At 45.0% G+C, this 20441-nt stretch overlaps 1 protein-coding gene across 5 annotated transcripts in view; it reads left to right on the forward strand.

Moving 5' to 3' along the window:
• Positions 1 to 20441, forward strand: part of GALNT17 (polypeptide N-acetylgalactosaminyltransferase 17) — a 456488-nt gene that overhangs the window by 428877 nt on the left and 7170 nt on the right. The window lies entirely within an intron of this gene.

Below are 20441 nucleotides of genomic sequence, written 5' to 3' on the forward strand. Positions count from 1 at the left end.
GTTGTCTCTACTTTGTAGTTGTTATGTGTTCTAAGATTTTAAGGAGGAGGTTAGGGACTTTCTGGTTGTTTCTCTATAGGAGTTAGGGAAAAGATTCATAAGTGGTTGCATCAGCACAAGTATTAAGAGGATCAGTGGACATGTTTCATACCAAAAGGAAAATGTGCATAAACTTCAGAGTCATTTGCCAAAGGCAAGCATATATCACATGTTCATATGTTGTAATTATAAGCAAATGTGTCTGCTTACAACTTCAAAGAAATAGTTAGCAGCTTCCTTTATGAGAACCTGATTGACATGTCCATCCTGAAAGGCCATCATCAGTTTGGTGGTAACTATGACCTGGTCTTCAAGTGATGGTACAAGAGCCAAGCACGGAATGGGAAGGAGGAACGTGCTTCCAGGAGAACAAACAAGAAAATTCAAAAAGGGTAAAACAATCAACCAACAAAGTAAAAATAGAGCTTTGGTAAATGAACATCCTTTGACAACTTTGTGCTAGCCAATGGTGTGTGTGCACAAAGAGCTTAGCAGAAAGTCCCTAAGATTTGGAGAAAACATATACAAAAATGTCGCTAGACTTGACATTCATAAAAAATAACATTATATCAACCAATCATAATAACAGGCAAGGTACGAAACATTTCTATTCTATTCCAGAAGAGCACTAGACTCTCTGAGTTTCAGTTTATCTGTTTATTTGTAAAGGGAAGACACTAGATAAAATGCCCTGTGAGCTCCCTTTGTCCTTCGTCTCTCTCATGTTCTAGGAACACACTCGTTCACATGCAGACTCACATTCACTGGTCATACACACATGCTCGTGCATGCATTCATTCAGGCTCATGGATTCGCTCTGCTCAAAGTGGTTTTGCTTTCCCATTAAGCCAGTACTTGAAAAGAGAAGAGTTATACTCCTTCTACTGTCACCACGGGTAGTTCTCACAGTGCAGACCCTCAGCCTCCCTTTGGTGTGTGGTGGGTCCTCTGAAGGTGGACAGGTAATGCTAGACAGATGGAATGCTGAGTGCTTTGATCCTTGTAGCCTCTAGGAGGTGGCAGACAGCATGAGGAGACTGAGGCATGGAGGAGCAAGTGCCTGTGAGCAAACCAGGCTAGAACCCAGGCTCTCCAGCACAACCAAAGCACAGTAAATTCCAATCCAGTCCATTTAGTTCAAGATTGTTTACTGGGCTCTACCACTGCCTACAATTGGCTAAAAGTGCCCATGGGGAGCAGAAGGATGACCAAGAATCCTGGACCCACTCCTCTCCATCAGGAAGTAGGGCAGGAGCATCCAAAGTGAGATGGACTGAAGAATCCAGTGGGTGTCTTCATCCATCATTTACCATTCACTCAACAAATGTGACTTGAACACCTACTGCAGGTGCTAGTCACAGGTGGATATGCAGTTGGTGAGATAGAGTCCCTGCTTGTGAGTGGTTTACACTTGAGAGGGAGAGACAAGCAAAGGGGCAGGAGGCCCACAGCATGCCCAGTGTGGAAAGAACAAGGGAGCCCAGGGTACTGGGTGCCGGGAGACAGAGGTGGCCCAGACTGCCTCGAGCTGAGAATGCAAGAGGGAAGAAAGTGCTGAGAGAAGGGCAGAAGGGAGATGGAGGAGCAGCTCTCCAAAGGCCTGAGAAGGCATGCTCCGAGGCACTGGCTCTCACAATTCAGTGTGCAGCAGAATCCCCTGGAAGGCTTGGGAAAGCATCGACTACTGGGCCCGACCCCAGAGTTTCTGTGTCAGGAGGTCAGGGAGGGCAGGGGGCTGAGATTTTGCATTTCTAACAAGTTCCCAGATGATGTCAATGAAGCTGGACTGGGGAGTTTGAAACTTGACCCTGGAGGCACTGGGGAGCCACTGCAGAGTTCACATGGGGGTATGATATGTTTAGACTGGGCACAGCCAGTCCTGGAGGAGTACAGAGAGTATGGATGCTGTGGAGAAGTCTGGCCTTTGGTCCCTACTGACTCTCTAGTTTTCCCCTTCCAGGGACCGAGCAGTGAAGTGCCCTGGAAGCCTTGGTGACCAGGGGAGTGGGGGAGGAGAGCTGTGGCCTGCAGAGGATGATCATCAGCCATTTAAGAGACTGCATCTTGGGATAGGCCAGATGACAAGCCAACCATCCATTCCAGCTTGTCTCAAGTGAGACAGCTGGGAGAGGGAGATGGGGACATGGTGGCATTGGGCCAGGAGGGCAGCAGGAGCCTGGACACTGAGCCCTGAGTATGTCCACTCTGGGCCACATTGCTGTACATGACCATCGTTTTGGGAAATGCTGGGAGTAGCTTTTAGAACACTTACCTCCCAGGACTCTTTGTCCGGTCTTCTGAATAGGTAACATTTGAACTGAGTACTTATTAACTGTGACACAGTAGACACTATTGCATTTAGATATTTGCGTAATCAAAAACTGGCCTGTGAAGCCAACTACTGTGAATGAGAGAGAGTAAAGATGGTCTAAGAAGTGTCTCCCAGAGATCTGAGGCCTCCCTTATATGGCTCTAGGCAGTGGCTTTTTACTTAGGTGTTTCAGGGGAAGGTTTTCTGAGCCACTCAGAAGCTCTCAGAGGAACCTTAGGACCAGCACATTGAGGTGGCAGCATCTGTCTTCTGTGGCCCTGGGTCACCTTCTCCCAGGACCCCGTGCCCTCCCCATTGGCCCTGGCTACTCAGAACACCCTCTAATGCCCTTGTGATGCTCACAGCTCCAAACAGTCTGAGACAGACCCCTGTGAACTTGACCTTTCTCATGCTACTGTCCAGAGCCTTACTCCTATTGCATCCCTTCCCTCAGGGTCCCACCTGGTCACCTGCTAAACAGATCCAACAGGAATGTCTGAGTGGCCCCTCTCCTAGACAACACAGTCAAAATTTAATGAGAGTCTTTACCCTGAAGATGGCCACCTGCTTTCTCCCTGCCCAGCATCAAGTTCTCCTCCCCTGCTGGGAACTTAGTGGCATTCACAGCACAGTGCCGAGGCCTTTGCTGGGAAATAACTGGAATTCATCTTTCACCAGTTCCACCTGCATGCAGAACTTTTCCAAATGCACGCTCCTGCCGTTTAGCTGATTATGGGATGGCAAACCAAATTAAGCTGCTCGGTTGCTCCCCCCAACTCCAAGATGAATACATATAAGTGGGCCCTGGTTGTTTTCCATCAGCTGATTTTTTTAAGCAAATCTAATGATGTTTTCTGTTCTACCACATGCTCTGAATTAGAGTGCATCCTTGGTACTGCTCTCCAGCTGCCAGGCTGCCCCTCCCCTCGCTCATCAAAGTTTCCTCCCCCTCCTTCCCAAACCCTCCATGCTGGGAGTCCTTTCTCCACCAGTCATGGGCCTTGGCATCTTTTTAAACTGCTTCATAAAGTGCTGTGGGCAAACAGCGACTAGTCAAAGCTCCTGTAACAAGGCAACTCCCAGAAGAAGGAATCGGTGTTCCACGAACATTGTTAGCTTAATTAATGGACTCTGTTGTAATTTATTAGCAAACAGCAATTAAACAGAGACAGAATAGGCACTGAGGAGGGTAATTTCCTGTCTTGCAACATGTGTTTGTCAACAAGATGGAAACGGTTCCCAGCCACTCAGAGAGCCTGCTCGCTCACAAGCGTTTGTCGGTGAGCTCATGACCTGCCTTGCTCTTGTCTCATTACTAATTTGAATTACACAAACAACCATTTCTTTTTTGAGCCTCAGTTTTATTTAAAAATAGGATGTCAAGGACACAGCAGCAGCTTTTGGTGTCAGCTTGACCCCATTTAGACAGGAGGTCTTGTCTGAGGAGATGCATGGCCCCCGACTCCACTCCAGGGTCTCCATGGGTCCCCAAGCTAGACCAGCCAAAGTCACCCCACAGGGGTAGCAACCGTTTGATACCCCTCCTCTGCCAGCCCCTTCCTGCTCCCTCTCTCAGCCCACCCGGTCAACCTGTCAACCTTCCCCAGCCACTGCTTCTGACTTCCCTTGAGGACAGAGGTCAAGAAGAGAGAACAGGGTGGGCAGTGCTGCTCCCAGGGGTGCAAATAGCATCTTCCTCAACTCTTAACTCCTCCTTGAATGGCTCTCTCAAATCCTAGCAGCTGAGCTGTTGCCCAAGGTCCCAGCAGTGCAGCAGGCCACAGACTATGTCCCAGCTTCATGGGACAGTCCTGAGTGCTCTGGGCCTGTGCCACGGCAGGCTTGAGACAGGGAGCAAAAATGCTGATGATAAACCCATTTCTGTTTTTAGCAACACAGTTGCTCCTGTTGGGCAGGTAATGACCACCCCCACCCACTCCGGTTACTAATGAGAAATTAAGATTCAGGTAGTACAGTGCCACTTTTCAAACTGAAGTCCTGTGACTCCTGGTCTTGGATACTGTGCTGTGCTATCGGTGCATTCTGGAGAGCATGTCTCATATCCTTGAGCCCCCAAATGTCCTCTAGCCCACTAGAAAGACTTGAAGCAAACATAGGGGCAGTGCTCGGCAAGTGGAATGTGAGAGGTGGGAGCACACAGCATGCTTGGGGGACAGTAACACTGAGGCTAGTGGTCCAGAGTGGCTAATAGGGACAGAGTAGTGACAGCCCGGGTGCCAGGATGAAGGGCCAGGCTCCCCGGCCAGCATCTCAGATGTCACTCACAGGACTGGGAGCCACCAGGAACTCGTTACAAATGCAGATCCCCGAGTCCAACCCTAGACCTACTGAAGGTGGGGCCTGGGAATCTGCATGGTAAGAATCATCTTCAAGTGCTTTATTTTTTCCAATCAACACAATTTATTGAGCATCTGTTCTGGGCCAGGCCATGTTGGCTTCCAGGTAGTGATCTATGTCCCTGTTTGCCCAGGATAGGCCCAGGTTATGCCTAGTGTCCCAGCCTAATTTTTTTTAATTTATAATACTATTTCAGTTTTTATATAATCGAGATGGATTTTTTTCATTTTCAAGGTACATTCACTCTTTTTAATGCAGTTTTGCGACTTTTGACAAACACAAGTAACCTCACCACAATCAAGACATAGAGTGGTTCTGCCCCCGTCAGCATTCCCCTGAACCCCTGTGTAATTAATCCCACCCTCCGCCCCAGGTGTTTTTATACACATCAACCTTGAGGACCACGTGACTGGGAGTGTTGGTGGGAACCACTACGTGGCTGCACCTGTGCGAATCTAAAACGTCCCTGCCAGCTCTGCTGCGGGCTCCTCCCGGAGCCTCCTCCCGGAGCCTCCTCCCGGAGCCTCCTCCCGGAGGTCTTCAGCTCCTCAGCAGCCTGGGCATGAGCAGCAAAGGGTTCAGTGAGGTGGCCCCGGGGAATTCAGGGAGCACACTTCAAAACAGCCACTAGCTTTAGTGGGACCTTCTTAAGACAGATGTGTGCTGTGGAGAGGGGAGTCAGGCTCTGTTCCGAGGACCTCTGTGATGGGATGGGCTCCAGGGAGGGCGTCAGAGGTGTGTCCTCTGTCACTACATTTTCTTCTTCCTCTCTCCTCTTTTCTGAGAAGCTCACATTTCTTCCCTCAGTTAATTCATCACCAGAATGACAGATGAGGATTCTTTTGTCCCATAATTAAATTTAATCTGATCTTGGACTTATTCTTTGATGGCTTCATCTTTTAAGTGATAAATCATCTAAACACCTTGTCATGATGATGCATTGTGCCAATAAGGCGCTAGTGCTCCCCTGGCGTGACAGGGCTCCCGTGAGCTATTAGCATGTGGAAAGCACTTGGAAAACACAGAAGTTAATGACATCCAGCAGCCTCTTGGCTTCCAGAAAAAGTCACGTAAGTGTCAGGGCTCAGGGGACGGAGCCATTGAGAGCACATTGAAATTAGCACCCAAGGAGAGATGGCTTTGCCCCAGAAAACAGCCTGTGATTTTGCGAACGGACCTCCCACATGAGTAAGACGCAAACCCAGTAATCCCTCTCAGTTCCTGGAAAGCAATATGAGGTCAAAGCAGGGGAATTTCGACCTTGTGGGAAAACGGTGTTGGAGGAGCGAGGGCAGGTACTTTTTATGCTGGAGAAGTCTACATATACACAAGAGAGCACAGAAAGCAGGAGAGAAAATGCCAGTGCTGTCTTACACATCTGAAATGCAACACCGCAGAGCTTCTGAACTGCTCTTTTCCGATTCCTGTTTCTTATGCAATATTTTTACAAACCCTGCCCCTGCATTCCTGGGCAACACATAAATTTGCTTTGCTCATTGCAGATAGCGGGAATATTAAGAGGCTTTTCTTCGTTCCTCTGACTCATCTTCTCTCAAAATATTAAAAACATTTCTGATTTTATCATTTTGGCTTGTTAGTGCCTGCTTGCCAGGCCCGACCCCCCTGCAGCCCCCTAGTGCATCCCTGGCGCCTGCCCTTTTCGCAGAACTCCAGGGGGTGCAGGGTTACTCCGCTTCCTGAGACCTTCCCGAGGCTTCGGGGGACCGAGCCTCTTTCTCTGCCAGGGGCTTTGCTTTCCTTCTCCATTTCCAGTTCACAGCTCCCTCTTTCTAATTGTCCCTGACAAGTGGGTCTCCAGTCCACACACAGAGAGTGGGAATGCTCGATTAGTAGTGTGCAGAGGTAAATGCACGTGTATTTCATTTTGCTTAAGGAGGACTCCAGGTTAAGGAGGAATTGCTGTACTATTTCTTTCTTTCCAGAATAGGTTGATGAGCTATTCTTTCCAGATAATCAGAACTATAATCATAAATTACTTGCCAGTAGAGATTCTTGTTAGAAGTTTTATATGTCTTAGAAGTTTAGTTGATTTTTCTCCAGACACCAAAAGTGATCTAGATGGGTTTTGTATTAATGTGAGGCTTAGAATAAGGAACTCACACTGAACAATATGGTGGTGGCCACATTTTCAGCTGAACCTTCCTACCTTGCCCAGAACTGTCAGATTCAAAGAAAGTCCCTGCTAATCTTTTTCTTTTTTTGCTAAAGATGCAAGAACATTACAGTGAGTTTGAAAAAGACAAATTTAAATCATCCATAATCCTGCCACCCTAAAACAGCTGTTATCATTTCTGAAGCTTGCTTTCAGCCTTTTTTTTTTTTTCCAAAAAAAAGATCTTGGTTTCTTAGGTTGTTTTCATATCACTGAGTTAATAAAGACACACTACTGCTTCTGAAGGACAAGAAGGGGGAAGGTGAAGCCACCTGGTGAAAAGGTTTTTAGTGTCCGAGCACTATGAGGGGCAGCAGAGTGGATGCAAGGTATTAGAAGAGCCTCGTCCCCTGCCCGCTCAGTTTAGTTCAGAGAGTTTCAATTTCTCTTTGGAGCAGCAGTGTCTGTTAAATGATTATTTTCAAAGACGTTGCTTGTTTGAAATGGAATTGATCTGAGAACATGGGTAATCAGAATTAAGAGCAGAGCCTGAGGAGTTTAGAGATAGTGGAATTCAGGCCATTGGTGCAGGATGTCAGGGCCTCAGGAGTCTGGGTTCCCCCTGGAAGAGGCTAGAGGAAGACCAAATGTGGGTAGCAGAATGTCCTAGACTGTCCTCATTGTACCACCTGCCTGGCTAGGAGCTAGGGGCTATGCAAAGTGCCACACATGAGACAATTTGCTGGAATTCCACCCACACAGGGACCACCGAGTGTACTATGGACACACTGATGTTGGTGCTAGAAAGGTGTGAAGGCCTTCTTCAAGTTGCTCTGTGACATGGTGGTGTCATTGCCAGCCCCCTTCCTGGGAGTACAGCACTGCAGGGCTTCCTCATGGCTTCCTCCTACAGCTTCAGGGGCTGAGGAGCATAGGTGATGGACTCTGCTTTCAGGGTACTCCTATCAATCATCTTGACTGCCTGATACATCTTCCAAAAGACTTGGTTCACATCTGTGACATTCCTGCAAGGCCTGAGTCTGTGGCCCTTCCATGGAGACCTAAATGTCAACCAGCCAAATACTGAAGGTGAAGCACAAGGAGCCTTGCAGGAAGGCTTTGCACAAGGACATGTGTTCTTATCAATCTCAGTATCTCCCGCTGAAATAGTTGGTCTGGCCATGAACAGGAAAGGGGATTTCAACTTGCGGAACATTTGGAGAGCCAAAGGTTCACCCGAGCACTCCAGGTATTGTGTCATTGCATAGTCTGTTGGGGATGAGGCTCCTAATATACTGCCAAGGCCAGCCAGGAGCTAGGCAGAGCAACCCACGGCTAGGGAAGGTCTTTGATCCCTGCATCTTATGTGAGACTGGAAATGAGGAGATGACACTTTGCACACATCCTGCACCAAAGTTAATTCTTCCGTGGTGGTGCTAAGAGGCATTACCTACCTGTGTGTTCTTGTGTTCGTCAGGAGTTCCACATCACATCCTGTGTCTCCCTGCTCTACAGAGCTCAATAAGTATTACAGAAAAGTCATTATTTGTAAGAGAAGAGTCTGTGAGGGATGGGAGCAGAAAGCCATTTATTGAGCCACTAGAGGCCTGAAATTGTGCTAAAAGTGCCTTAAATACATTGTTTTACTTAACCATCATAACATGCCTGTGAGGTAGGTATTACATGTCTGCTTTATGAATAAGGGGACTGAAGCTTGTTGAGATCAAATGACTTCTCCAAGTTCATAGAAATGGCGAAGTCAAGTTTTCAAACCCTAAGTGTTGGATTCTGGGGACTCAGAGATGTTATGGAAGTGTCATAGCCAGCCCATTTCATTGTTTCTTGCATTGTTTCTGAGAGGCCTCCCATCAGTCCCATTTTAAAGATGGGAAAACTAAGACTCCAAGACCAAAGATGTTGGGATGCAAAGCATGAGGGGGAGTGACCAAACATGAGGCCAGATCAATAGACAGGAGGTGCGTAGTGTAGAGCCCTGTAGGCTAAGGAGTTCCAACTTTGTGCCAGTGTCAACAGGAAGCCATTGAAAGGTTTTCAGTAGAGGGTTGGGGTTGGTCTGATTTATGTTTTGGAAGGGTCACCTGAGCTTGCAGTTTGGGGAGTGGATTAGAGATATCTTGAGCAAGAGACAAGAACTGCAGTTACGAGACTGGATGATCTTGTCAAAAGTCAGTCACCTAAACTCCAGTAATGACAATGGAGATACTGAGAAGTAGACAAATTCAGAATCTGATTAAGGATAAAGTTAGACCCATACTTGACACTATGCACAGGGTTAAATTCCAAATGGATTAAGAATCTAAATGTAAAATATGAAACTATGCTAGTACTAGAGAAAAATGGGTGAATTCCTCTTTAACGTCAATGTAGGGAAAGGCTTTCTACTAAAACTCAAAATCCAGAGACAGTTAAAGAAAAAACTTATGTATTTGACTACCTTAAAATTAAAAAAGCTTGCATGGCAATATAACATCATAAACAAAGTCAAAAAACACCTGACAAACTGGGAGAAAATATTTGTAACATATAGCACAAAGGCTAATATCCCTATTATATAAAGGATTCTTAAACATTGAGGAGCAAGGGACTAAAAAATTGATAGAAAAACAGGAAAAAGGACACAGACAAGTTGCCAAAAAGATAAAAATGGTCCCCAAGTACATGAAAAAATGTTCAAACTCGTTCCTAATTAGGGAAATTCAGAGTAAAATTCTGAGATACAATTTCTCACCTATTAGATTCACAAAAATTTTAAAATTTGACAACATATTCAGTTGTCAAGGTTTTGGAGAAATAGCCACTCATATAGAGTGCTGGTGGAAATGCACATTGGTGCCACCTTCCTGGAGGGGAGTTTGGTAATTCCCATCAAAGCTACAATACCCTTTCTTTTGACCTGGAAATCCTACTTCTAGAAATCTACTGTGAAGGTTCATCTCCAACAACATGAAATTCCATATGTACATTGCAGTACTGTTTGCAATTGTAAAATATTAAAAACTACCTTAATGCCAATTCATGGGAGAGTGGTTGGTTGAAAAAGCTGGGGTACAGCTACATGGTGGAGTAGTACACAGCTGGAAAAAATAACAAGGACCCTTTCTATGAACTGATAGTGATTTCTCAACATATTGTTAAGTGAAAAAGGCAAAGTACAAAAGAATATGTATAGTATGCTAACTTTCATTTCAGACAAATGGTAATATAAAAATAAATACCTGTCTCTGCTCACCTGTGCAAAAGAGATACAGGAAGGATAAACCAGGAACTAATGAGATTGGTGACCTAGAGGGTATGGATGAGAACGGGATGGAAAAATGTGGAATGGGAGCAGGAGAAAAGGAATGGAGAGTGACACCCTCTCTCCATGTGCCTTCTACGAAGTTCTGACTCTTAGAACCATGGTTATGTTTCAAGCAGCCAAAGAACAATAAATTCAACTCGAATGTGGGGAAGAGGCCCCACAACGGAATGCAAACAGTAAAAAGTTAGCCTAGCGATGTTATAAATGAGTGACATAACCACACTGAAAGGAGCAGGAAGAACAGCACTAATCTGTCACATTGAAGAGTTTGAACGATTTTGACCGGATACTCTAAGGTTAAAGGAAAAAAGAACCATTGCCAATATGCATTCTAGTAAGGAAGCTTGTTTTCCACAGGGGTCTGGGCTAACGGTTCTGAAACTCCAGTATGTGTATACTAGGATTGAACCAGTAAGTACATAAAGTATAGGTAATGAGAACCAGGTTTCTTGCTGTTGGAGAAACAGGTTACAAATAAGGAAAGGGGGATGACTAGACTGAATCCTGGGATGTTGGATTGAAATATGAGGTATCAGTAGGAATTCACTTTATATGTATATAATATATATATAAACATATATATATATATAAAATATATGTACATAAATATACATATATAGAGAGAAAGAAATGTGGAAATAAATTTGTAGAAAATGTAGAAATAAAAATAATGTGTGCATGAGTTCTATATATTTCTTAGCTCTGAGCGGGCCTAGAAGCAATGAAAGCCAGTAGCAACGAACATATCTAGCTCAGATTTTGGATGATTCCAGGGAGGGAGCAGGGAAAATACAAGTTGAACCTGGAAAATCTTGTGATGCCAGAATAAAAGGAAATTCTCAAAAAAAGATGGTGGCTCGTCAAAGGACCACAGGAGCCACCTTGAAGAAGTTCCTAATGGCCAATTCTAGAACTATTTGAGAAGAAAATAAATAACAATAATATTGGATTGTCACCCATATAATAAAAACAGAGACTCCGCAAGTCCATACGGATATAAATAAATAAATGGCAGAAGGACAGCTCTTCCCTTCAGTAGAGGTCCGCTTGATCAACATAGAAGGAATGTGGGAAATGGAAATCACCATTCCACAGTCATGACAGTAATAGTTGCTGCAATCCAGAGCTATCAATGGATGCTAAAATTAATGGGTAAATATAGGGTGAAAATAAGATATGTGCATAGTTTCAAAATATGTCCCTTTGTAAAGGGAAAATAGTAACTTTACAGTTGAGAAACCCAGAGGACACCACTGTAACCAAGTGATCAAGGCTAATGTCACCAGCAATAAGATATCATGTACCCCTGATCTGATGCCCTGAGAAGGGCACCACTTACCTCTGAGGTTTTCTTGCTAAAAACATGTAACTGTAACCTTAATCTAACCATGAGAAAACATCAGACAAATCCAAATTCAGGGTATTCTACTGCCCAACTGTGGGACTCTTCGAAAGTGTGAAAGTCATCAAAAACAAGGAAGACTGAGGAGCTGTCCCAGATGGAAAGAGACTAAGGAGACACAACAATGAAATGCAGTGTGGGATCCTGGATTGGATCCTGGAAGAGAAAACTGGCGTTCCAGTGAGGTCTGTAGGTTAGTGAATAGGATTGTCCTAGTGTCGACTCCCTGGCTTTGATCATTGTACTATGATTACATAAGATGCTAACATTAGGATAGGCTGGGGGCTAGGTATACAGGAACTGTCTAGGCTATTTTCACAGCTTTTTTGTAAATCTGAAACTATTTTGACATAAAAGTTTAAAAAACTGTTTCAAATGTCGAGTTGGCTGGAATTGTTGGTTGAGAGGTTGAGAAAGGGATGAGGGAGGCAAAGGTGACACTCAAGTCCCTGGTTGACGGGTGGATAGTGGTACCATTTGCTGGGATTGGTGACACAGGTTTTGGGGAAGGAGGATAAGTTCTGTTTGGGGCATTGTGAGTTTGGGGCGGGTGGGCCTTGGGAATACCAACAGTGATGCCCTCCAGGCAGCTGGACATTCCAACCCAGTGCTGAGGACAGAGTGGCAGAGGCAGATAAGTCTCCGGGTACGTGCCAGGTGAGGACAGAGCAGTGGTCCTAGGACAGACCCTAGTGCAGCTCCACATTTTGTGGGTGACAGAGCCAGAGCAGTTGACACCAGAAAGGCGGTTGTCACACCAATCAAGCAACAGCAGAGTCAAATGCTGCTAGCCAGAAGACCAGTAGCTAGACTACGCTGTCTGTTAGATGTGGTAACAAAGAAACTGTGGGTGAGAGGACTCTCCACAGAGCGTGGAAAGGAAGCCAAACTGGAGTGGGTGCAGGGGAGAAAGGGAGGTTAGGAAGTGGAGACACGATGGAGAGAACTCTCCAGAAGCTCAACTTTGAGGGAAGGTGAGAAGACCCGTGAGGGGGCAGCGAGGGCCTGGAACTAGAGAGCGCACGTTTAATGAAGGGGAATGAAAGACTAAAGAGAAGGGAACTAGTTACGTTGCTAAAATATTAGTGAAAAATCCAGAAACACTGAGGATTAATGCTCAGAAAGTAAATGTTCTGTCATCTTAATCTGAGCAAAACTGTACCAAACACTAAATTTCCCCTAGTTCAAATTATGAGCTATTGGAGAAGAAGTGTAGGCCTTTTTTTCCTCCTTGAGAGGAATTCATTGATTCACCTCAACAGAAACATGGAACTCAATTGACCTACCAGCCCCAGTTTACCCTTCTGAGAACCAGTGTCCAGCCCACCCAGCATAGCTTGCAGTGCTGAAGGCCCCAAATTCCTGGGAAGGGCAATATTCCAGGGCAGTGTTCTCTCCAACTGAGGAGGCTGTGGCACATGGTGGGCAATCTCCAAATGGTGAATGTTGAATGAAGCGCACACAAATGGCATATCAGCTGCTGGCAGGGAAGGGACCAGATGCTTTGGCCACGCCCATGTCGTGGCCATGGGATGAGCCCAGGGTGGCTGCAGCCTGGCACAAGCTCCGGGATATGTTTGTGGGCGCAGGTGGGAGGGCGGAGACAGGCAGCCTGAGAGAAACCAATCTGGTTGCAGACATTCACAAAATGAGGAGGGAGAAGCCACTGTGCCAGTGGGAGTTTTGGCTTCTAGAATCAAGAGAAAAAAATATAGTCTCTTCAGTGGAAGGAAGAAGAGGGGAAGTGCCCTGACTTTTGCAGGGTCATTGTCATTGGTTACATAACATTATGCAAATGAACAGACCCAGAACAAGGCCTGGAGTAAAAAAGTAGTGATGTTAGAAACCTGGACCTGAATCTCACGTGTTGGTTCCATTTCAGAGCATCTTCACATCCACTCTCACTCATGAACATCCTAACCAGGCTTATGTCTACCTCCTCTGTTAAGGCTCTGAATTCCTGGATCGTTGAGGCTGATCAAGGCTGGCATCTACTAAATGGTTTGCCTGGGATTCATCAGGGAACATGTCAGGAGCAGAAAACAGGGGGAAGTCTTTTCCCCCCACTGCAGAGGTGTGAAGCAGGGGCGGTGAGTCCAGGATGAGAGGCCCTGAGGGCTAAGGACCCGAGAGCATCAGTGGAACACAGGCTGGCTTTGGGGATGCAGAGCTGAGTGCCAAGAGTCCAATCCCAGGCCCAATCCTTCCAGGAATCCAGCCCATTCCAGTCAAGGGCACATATACTCTGAACCAAGCCAGGGAAATGAAGTGGGGTTGGGGAGGAAAAGGGAAGGAGCAGAGCAGGGGGCCGGGCCCAGCCTTCCCTGGGTCAGGCGTCCAACACAAGCAACCCACTGACCCAGCCCAAGAGAACCTGGTGTGCTGGGTAGCTGGCCCAGGGTTCTCAGCTGCCCAGCAATATTATTGAAGCCTTGGGGCAGCAACTCTTGGACAAATGGCTCTGAGAAAGAGCAGGAAGCCTAGAGTGGCCGAGTGCTGGGAAGCAGCTAGGGTCGGGAAATCCTGGCCACATGAGGCCACACAGGAGCCTAGAAGGAAGAAAAGAAGTCTGCAGTGAAGCAGAAACAAGTCCCCAGTTCTCTACCAGTACATGAGGTCAGGGAAAATAAGAATAACAAATAGACAGGGTTTACCATGAGCACATCCTCTTATGCATTTATTTAATTCTTTAACTATCCTATGAGGTAAATCCTAAAGTTATCCCCTTTTTGAAAATGAGGAAACGGAGTCCCACGGGCTAAAGTAACTGGTGCAAGGTCATAAAACCGTTCAGTGGCAGAGCTTGGATTTCTTAAGCAGGCTCCACAGTCCAGGTCCTTAACCGTAAGATATATGCCTCTTTGATAACATAGCACAAAGCCAGGAATGCTGTCTCAGGTGGCAAAATGAGAAGGTGATCTAAGTAAGATCACACTAAAAAGGGAGCAAAGTGTCTGCCAACACTTCCGCACTGTGCCAGGATACAATCCTCCCTTCCTATTTCATATACAGAGACAAGAAAGAAATGCATCTGTTTTTTGAAAAATAGAGTCTGTCTTATTGAAAAAATAAGAGTCTTTGCTACTGTAACTAATTTAGCCATCAGGGTGAGCTTCAAAGGCCTACTTAGGCATTTGCTCCTGGTCCCTGGGAAGCTGGAGTGGCCTACACTGCTACCGTCCCCCTCCCCCTTGACTCTTCCAGCCCCCATCCTGGTGTCCCCACACTCAGGATCCCTCTCCAAGAGGCCGCCACCTCTCTCCACAAAGCTCTGTAGGCCAGACCTGCCATCCCCCCACCTCCATCAGCGCTGCCCCAATCCATCCACTCATGGACCTGTCTCTCCAGGAAAATCAACGCAGGGTTGCACAAATATGTCTCCCCATTCATTCTAAGTAGCAAGTGCATCTTCTGGAAACATGATGCTTTAATCCAGCATGCTGAATCGTAATGGTGTAAGGGAGAAGACTGAGGAGGGAGGTCGTTGGGACCATCCCACCCCCAGGAACTGGCTGTCTACAAACAAAGACCTGGTTCTATAGCGTGCCTTTAAGCTCCCAGATATATTTTTAAATCAACTTTATTGAACTATAAGATACATATAATAAACTGCACTATTTAAAGTGTACAATTTGATGAGTTTTGACAGTTGTACACACCTGCGGAACTGCCTCCCTAATCAATATATAAAACTTTTTCATCCCCTGCAAAGTTTCCTTCTGCCCTTTGGGTCCACCCCCAGCTCCCAGGCATCCACTTGGAGATACAGCTGGAGACATTTTTTCTGTCTTCAGTTTGGGATCTGGCATGCCCTAGACAGTGACTGAGAAAGTCTGTTGTTTTGAAGACTATACACATGCACATGTACTCACCAGAAACCATTATGGTGGCTTCACCGAGCCACAAACATAAATTCACCCCAAAGCAGGTGGGAAACAATGGAACCCTTCTCTCTGTCTTTTGAGTAGGAACTGGGTAAACTGCATTTTTCATTTAGCCTTGGCTTTCGACACTGACTAAGCTTGATTTTAAAGTGATGAGAAAGACCCTTAATATGGAAGCAATTACAAACTGTTTTTATTGACAAGCCGATGGATTTTGCTGTGTTCCAGAGTCATTCCACAATTATTTGGCTGGTTTTTGATTATCTGGCTATAACCTGCATGTTTTAGTTTTCCCTGAAGGCTATTAAATGTGGGTTAATAGTTGTGTGCGCCTCTTAGATCATCTGAAATAGAAAATTCCTTTTTCTCCTAAATGAGAATTAATTGTATTTGAGCTCAGAGGGTTTTTTCCTAATGCATTAGGGTTGTGGATAATGACGTTCATTTCTCCTCGTGGGCGCAGCAGCCAAACCTAGAATAATCCCATTCAATTCAAAAGACATTTATAGAGCATTTTCTTTTTGCTAGATATTTACTTGGCCCTTATGCTGGATAAAAATGTGTAGGATGCTGTTGTCCTGAAACAACAGCAACAACCAAAATCTGTAGCAGGGAAAGACACACTCATAGAATGCACAATTATGTAAGCTGAAAGAGATCAGATCTGGGCGGAGGCTTTGTGGAGCCAGTGAGATGGGGTGGGGGCAGAGTGGGAATATGCTCTATACAGGGAAGACTGTTGGCTCTCCTCAAGTCATCCTACACACTAAGCCAAGAAACCAGGAGTTAAGCCTGAAAAGATAAGTTGGGGCTATGTGGTGGAAGGCCACAGTAAATAGTTTATTCTTAAATCAGTAGGCAGGGGAAGCAATTGATTTGAACCTATGGGGTAGGACAGATGGAACTGGGAAGGCCTAGAGGCAGGAAGACCAGTTGCAAAGCCGCTGCTGCAGCTCAGTTCCCAGAAAAGTCACATCTGGAATTTTAGGAGGAAGTGTATGAGAGAGACGGATGGAGGCAGAAAGTGTAAGACTTGTAACTTTGTGGATGAGGAGGTTGAGGGAGAGGCAGGCGGTAAAGGTGATTCAAGTTTGCAAAATCTAGAGCTGGGAAGAGATCAGGACAAGGGCGTATAACAGGGAGCCAGCTCTGGAGAAGTGAGAGTCAACAAGTTTCAGGCAGTTATACCCTCAGAAGAGGAAGCTTCACCCATTGCTGCTCAGTGGAGCATGTGATGTGTAAACGTCTGCTTTTCCTCCTATTAGCAGGATAACCTTGGCAACAGTAGGCATCATAGTGAGGTGACAAATTCCACAGATAGTGACTTGGCCACAGTTTTGTGGTAAGCCTATAGAAAGAAGGTGATGAGATGGCTTCCCACAGTAGACCAGATTAGATACTTTGAAGGGTTTCTGCACTCCTGTGTAACTAGATTCTAGATCAACTACAACAAATAGAATTTTAAAACCTTTCTAGGCACACAAGAAGTGGTTGTAACCATTGACTTTTGCTGCATAACAAATCACCCCACATCACCCCATGACATTTTCGGATAAACAAAATCTGAGTGTGTTTACCATGACAGACAACCACCAAAGGAACTTCTAAAGAATGTACTTTAAGAGGAAGAATGTCTTGAGGCAAGAATGAATTATAAACAGAGAAATTTATAAACATATAAGTAAATCTAAACAAACATCTCTTACATAAGATGATAAGAATAATGTGTAATTTGGGGTAGGGAGATAGAACCAGAAGACTGAAACAGTTAGAAGGAGGTGATAAGATTTAGTTTCCTAATGTCCTTGAATTTTATTGAGTGGAAGTGGATGTTAAGATATTGAATAACATTAGATTTTGCTAAGTTGTTAAATTTTAAGAGTAAACAATAAAATGGTAGAAATGGAGTATAATTTCCAAATCTGCAGAACGGAAAAATGAAATATGATCACATTCCAACTGATAAATCAAAACACAACCAGTCCAAACAAAGGCAAAATAAAGGAGAAAAAGAAAACAGAGAAGGCTGGACACACCAGAAAACACAAAGAAGGATAGTAGAAATGAGTCCAAATATGTCATTAAGCACAATAAAAACAAATGGACTAAACTTTCTGATTAAGAGACAGAGATTGTCACCTTAAATTTTTAAAAATCCGGGAGTATTCTTTTTTCAACAAATATATCTAAAACACAAGGAGAGGGAAATGTTGGAAGTAAAGGGATGGGAAAGGGTATGGTAGGCAAATTCTAAAGAGCAGAAAGCTGAGGTCACTACCTTAATATCAAACAAAGTACCTTTTCACACAAAATACATTATCGAAGATGAAGTGTGTTATTTCGTGAAGATGAAAGATTCAACTCACCAGGAAGATAGAATCATTCTTAACTTGGATGACCTCTCCCATCTGTCATCTTCTCTTCTCCTTCAGTGTCACCACTTGAGTTCAGACCTTTATCAACCTCATCATGCCCCACCGCAGTTCATTCCCCGCTCAGTAGCCAGTGTGGTCATCCCACAATTCAGATGGCTTCTTATGATAAAGCCCCGATTCCTGAGCATGCTGTGTCCACACGTTGCAATCTCATCGGTACTCTACCCCCTGCTCCCCACTTGTGCCCATCACAGCTATTACATTCTATCATGGTAACTATGCTCGAAGCTTTCAAAACACATTGCCTCTGGTCTCCAGGCCTTTGGACATGCTGCTTTCTTTGTCCAGTCTAGTCTGCCCTCTCCTATTTGCTTGGTTGACTGACTCCATCAAGGTTTTGCTTAAATGACCCTCCTCTGGGGAACCTTCTCCGACCTTCCTCTTCTGGATGGAGGCCCCTCCTGTTCTGGCTCTAAGAACTCCCGTAGTATATTTCATAGCATTATTTCACACTTTGTCCCCCTTGCCTCTTTACTTGCCTGCCTCCCTGGGTAAGCTGTGAGCTCCTTGATGGCAGGTACTGTCATTCATCATGATGTCAGCAAGTATTTTTTGAGCACCTACTACGTGCCAAGGATTCTTCTAAGAGCTAGGGATAGAGCCGTGAACAAACAAACAAACAAACCAAATGTCTGCCTTCATGTCTCTCACGTTCTAGTGGAGGGAGTCAGAAAACAAACTCTATAAATAAGGAAAATATATAGTTTTAGAAAATAATAGGTGCTTGGAGAGATATAAAACAAGGAAAGGGACAAGGAGTAAATGCTGGAGGAGAAATTTTAAATAAAATAGTCAAGGGAAAGACTCATCAAGAAGTGACATTTAAGCAGAGACTTCCAAGAGGTGAGGGAGTGAGCCGTTCAAATATCTGGGGGAAGAGAATTTAAGAGAGAAGGACCAGTGAGTGCAAAGGCTCTGTGCAGGAGCAAGGGTGGCCTGTTAACAGATCAACAAGGAGGCCAGCATGGCTGGAATTTAGTGAGTGGTGGTGGTGGGAGTCGAGCTCAGAGACCCATTATTAGATTGAATTGGGCCTTGTAGTCCATTCTAAGGACTTTGGACTGTTATTTTGGGTGAAATGAGAATCCTTTGGAGGATGTTAAGTAGAGGAATAGCATGACCCAACTCCAATTCAAAGTAACATATTGTAGACAATGTAATATTTTAAAAGCAATCACTCTAAATGCAATATTGAAAACAGACCAAGGAAGACAAGGGTGGGAGCTGGGGGACAAATTAGGCGGCCATTATACTAATATAGCCCAGAGATGGAGGGTGGTTGGAACAGGGAGGTAACAGTGGAGGTGAAATCGGGATACATTTGCTAATGGATTGAATGTGGTGGGTCAGACAAAAGGCAAGTAAAGGATGAAGCCAAAGTGTTCCGCCTAAGCAACTGGAAGGATGGAGTTGTCATTACCAAGATGGAACAGATGTTGGATGAGTATTGGGGAGGGTGGGGTACACAGGGGAGGAAGAATTCAGTTTTGGTTATGTAACTTTGAAATGCTTATTAGACATCCAAGTGGTATGCCAAATGGGGAGTTAGATATACAAATCTGGAATTGAGGGAAAAGTTTGGTTTGGAGATAGAAATGTGGCACAATGAGCCAACTTAGCATATAGATGCTTTCAAAAGCCCTAAGAATAACAAGCTTTCCAAGAGACTGAGTGAAGAGAGAAGAGGTTGTATCACCTGCACCCAGCACAGCCTCTGGCCCACAGTTGGTGCCCAATATAAAGACTAAGAAAAAGCAATTGAAGTTGACAGTTAGAAGAGCCTGTTGACCTTCAAGAGAGCAATTTCGATGTAGTAGTGGTGGTAGAAGGCAAATGGCAAGGCATTAAGGAATAAGAGAGAGAAACTCCAAAGACAAAATTGAGAGATAACCAGAATTGTGGCTAGAGAAGATTTTCTGGGCATAAAGATCTGGTTATGTTTGAAGCTTTTCAGATGGAAGAAATGAAAAAGAAGAGAGAAATAATGCCCTAGGCTACCTGTGGAGTGAGATGGGGCAGAGAGGGACAGAAGAGAGGAAGTGTGAAGGAAGAGAGGTTCTGAGGGGTAGAGGAGATAACTTCTCAACAAAGTGGGAGGTAAGATTCTCTGAGGGCAGTGAGGGCCCAGGACACCAGGCTAGGGATTGAAGAAGAAGGACATTTTTAAAATTTAGACCCTGGTGGGGGTGGGAAGTGTATTGGCTGACAGAGAGTCACATGAGGTAAATGAAAATATGAGAGAACTGGGGTGAGGCCTAGGCAGGGTTGGCACATGAGTCTGCAGTGGGCGTGGCCAACCAGCACCTGGTCCTGGCCCCCTGGAGGCAGGAACCAAGGTGATTGGCAAAGCCTGCGGTTCTGAGTGACCGTGAGGTACCAGGGTGGCTGCCTATGGTTCACAGAAATGCACTAGCAATGAACTTTCCAAAAAGGAAAGTAAGAAAACAATACCATTTACAATAGTGTCACAATAGATAAAATACTCAGGAAGAAATTTAACTAAAGAAGTACAAGATTTGTACACTGAGAACTACAAAACATTGTTGAAAGAAATGAAAGACTTAAACAAAAAAGATC

Source organism: Equus caballus, chromosome 13 (genome assembly GCF_041296265.1).
Source record: "Equus caballus isolate H_3958 breed thoroughbred chromosome 13, TB-T2T, whole genome shotgun sequence".
Lineage (NCBI taxonomy): Eukaryota > Metazoa > Chordata > Mammalia > Perissodactyla > Equidae > Equus > Equus caballus.